We start from the raw sequence: 3,433 nt of genomic DNA on the forward strand, positions 1-3,433 counted from the left end.
CTAGATAATATCTAAGCGCGTGGTTGGAGATCGCTCTTCGTGTACGCAGAAAGGCTCGTCCATGCCAAGGTTTGCGGCGCCGTAACCATACCGCATCAGTTTCCGGGTTTGGCGTCGTGCTGGAGGGCGCCTTCTTCCCAGCCCGAGCTGTCCTCCGACGGCGACAGTGTTCTGCCAGAAGGCGGCGGTCTGCCTGTAGCAGGAGAACTTCCGGAATGTTATCTCGTTCAGAAACTCGGAGGTTTTACCGGCACCGTCGCCTCCCGCCAGCTGGACAGCGTCTTCCCCTGACCGGTCTACCCCCGCGGCGTCGTCGTCTCCCGGCGCCACGGCGTTCTCGGCGCGCACCACCCAGGCCCAGCGGGCGCTGACCTTCTCCAGCGGCGGCAGCTGCACCAGCAGCGGCGCGCCCGGCCGCTGGCGCCACTGCAGAGGCCCACCGTCGAATCCCAGCAGTGTGAGGCGGCCGCTGGCCTGCCGCAGGCGCAGACTCCCCAGGCGCAGGCGGCCGGCCGGCGGCCAGTCCAGCACGATGGCGTACACGCGACCCTCGCGCTGCGTGTACCACACGCCGGGCGTGACGCTGTCGTTCTGGTGCACCCACGGACGCGACGCGTAGATGGCCTCGCCGCTGATGTTGAGCCACTGGCCCATCTGGCGGAGCCGCTCCTCGAAGATGGGCACGATGCGACCGTCGTGCGTGGGGCCCACGTTGAGCAGCAGGTTGCCGCCGCAGCTGACCGTCTCGGCCAACTCGCGGGTCAGCTCCTCTATCGAGCGGATGCTGGCCAGCGAGATGTTGCGTCGGTAGCCCCAGAAGTAGCGGTCGACGGTCATGCAGTCTCCCACTTGTGCTTCTGCAGCACGCCCGGGTTGTAGTGGTTGTCGCAGGTGATGAAGTCGCCGTGCTTGCAGCCGCAGTCCGTGCCCCAGCGGTCGTTGGTGACGACGCGGTCGCGGATCGGCGAGTCGTTGTAGAGCCAGGCGAGGAACTGCTTGCTGCCCCAGTAGTCGGAGCTGGGCGCCTGGCTGCTGCCGTCCGACCAGATCACGTCCGGCCTCGTAGCCATACACCAGCTCGTACAGCTCCGGAATCGCTTTGGCCGCCGGGAATGTGTTCTGCGTGAAGTTGCTCGCCTTGTCCGCCAACCAGTGCGGGTTGAAGTACTCGAACAGCGAGTAGTAGACGCCGAAGCGAATGTTGGTGCGGTTCCGCACGGAGCGCGCCAGGTCGCCCACCAGGTCGCGATTCGGCCCCGTGTCGACGGCGTTCCAGTTCCAGGCGTACTTGCTCGGCCACAGCGTGAAGCCCTCGTGGTGCTTGGTGGTGAGCACCACATAGCGCGCGCCGGCGGCGGCGAACAGGTCCGCCCAGCGATCCGGCTCGAAGAACTCGGCCGTGAACTGCGGCGCAAAGTCGGCGTACGTGAAGCCCGGTCGGTAGTTGCGCCGCATGAACTCGACGTGCGCCTTGTTTTTGTCGCCGCGCCACTGCTGCCAGAACCAGGCTTCGCCGAAGCTGGGCACCGAGTATACGCCCCAGTGCAGGAAGATGCCGAACTTGGCCTCGTCGTACCAGGCCGGGATCGGCCGCGTGTCGAGCGATTCCCACGTGGGCTCGTAGCGGGCCCGGCCGCGGCCCAGCAGCGCCCACGTCACGGCCCAGCAGCAGCGGCACACGCAGCATGTCGCTGGCAGGGGCGCTTCACACGCCGCTGCTGCGCTGGTCACGCCTGCGTGGCGGGAGAGCACGTCCAGCCGCGGCGGACAGGCAGCGGAGAGCCGCGAAGCACTGCAGCCGGCGTGGGCGCCACACTCACACGTCTGCCGGCTGCAGCCTGACTGCGGGCGGCCACCGCACGCGCTACTCAGCCGCTCCTTGTACCCGGTGACTGGCCTTGAACTGCGCTCGGTCCCTCGCAACGCCCGTTCGCTCTCGTGTCGTCGCGGCCCCCCAGCTCCTGCAAGGCCGCCGGCGATACCCTGGTGACGGATGACAACAGACGGGCCCTCGGCGCTGCGACGCGAGCGGTCGATCGGCGTTATGAGCCGGCACGTGGCGACGGTGCACGGTCCACACGCAAACAGACTGGTCAGCGATCCCAGCGATAGAGCCGCCGCCGGCGGCTGGCTGCCGCACTGGCACGGCGCCAAACGTTGGAGCCGGCTAACCACGTGTGCAAATGCTCCAGCTGCCGAGACCCCAGGCGAGAGCACACTGAGAACAAGGCAAAACGCTTATAAATAAGCTTGCATCAGATACGTTAGCTGTCAGAAGATGCTGCCATGGGGCCTCACACGCCTAGTGGCTGACCAGCACCGTGTCAGCTACTTTGAGGATTTGATAGATTTGCATACTATGGCCGTGTCACATTTATATGCTTCATTGAGCACATACAACCTTGCCTCTTAAGGTCTTTCCCTGACGTCATGTTTCAACGGAACGGAGAAGCACCGAGTTGTCTTCCAATCGACGGAAATCGATTTCTGAAGGAACGAGTAAATGAATGGATATCAATCTTGCAATCTCAGATAACTAATGAATGACGCACGTCATTCGTGAGCTTTAAGGCACATGCTCTATGCGGTGCCCTTTAAAAGTTTTAACATTTTCAAATGGAATGTTCCACATTTATTTTGGGGATTTTGAACTAAAAAAAACTGTCTTGAAGGTCTGCCCGAAGACGTGATCAAACGATGATATATTAAGGACAATCTTAACTAAACAGGGATATTGTATTATCTAGAGCAGCCTTTTCCACTTAAGAATATCGACAATTGTAGGTGAGCTAACTGGTGTCAAGTATGATGCCTGCTTAAATATCTTTAGATATGGAACATTTCCTTTACAGGCGTGTGCCATCCTAGACGCATATTTCCAGACAAACATGCTCTGTGCGTGTCATTGGAGCTTAACGACGCACTCAGCTGCTAAGGGTACATGCGTCGTCTGTCCTCTTCACCCTGGCAGGAAAGGCGGACACGAAAAACATGCTCTGGTGAAAGCTCAGTAGCAGTTATATCTAACAGCAACACTGGAGAGCGCCATATTACGAGGTGCTCCCCACCAGAAGTTCCACCAAGAAGATAAAAGGGCAAACCAATACAGTCATTTTTGAGCCGAACGTAGTCAACGTTTCGCCGCAGACGTTTCTCTTGAGCAGCCCATTTTTTGGCTGGACCGTTCTTAACGGAATATCTTCGCCGTTGCGACTGTATGCTGATAGGTTACGCTGATCTTGTTCGAAAATGGTTGTACGAACTGATATGGGAATATATATATATATAATATATATATATTATATATTATATATACATATTTACTTGGGAACGCCAGCATCCAGCTCTGGTTACACATATAGTGGGGTAGTCAGAATGTACTCCGATATTTATGGATATGCGGATAAAATCATGACTGCCTATAGCTGCCAGC

At 58.6% G+C, this 3,433-nt stretch overlaps 1 pseudogene; it reads right to left on the bottom strand.

Annotated features, from left to right (window-relative positions):
* On the bottom strand, positions 1-1,644 carry LOC119108237 (alpha-L-fucosidase-like; annotated as a pseudogene).
* Positions 1,645-3,433: the final 1,789 nt, after the last annotated feature.

This window comes from Pollicipes pollicipes, unplaced genomic scaffold, assembly GCF_011947565.3.
Source record: "Pollicipes pollicipes isolate AB1234 unplaced genomic scaffold, Ppol_2.1 Scaffold_6686;HRSCAF=7923_pilon_pilon_pilon, whole genome shotgun sequence".
Taxonomy (NCBI): domain Eukaryota; kingdom Metazoa; phylum Arthropoda; class Thecostraca; order Pollicipedomorpha; family Pollicipedidae; genus Pollicipes; species Pollicipes pollicipes.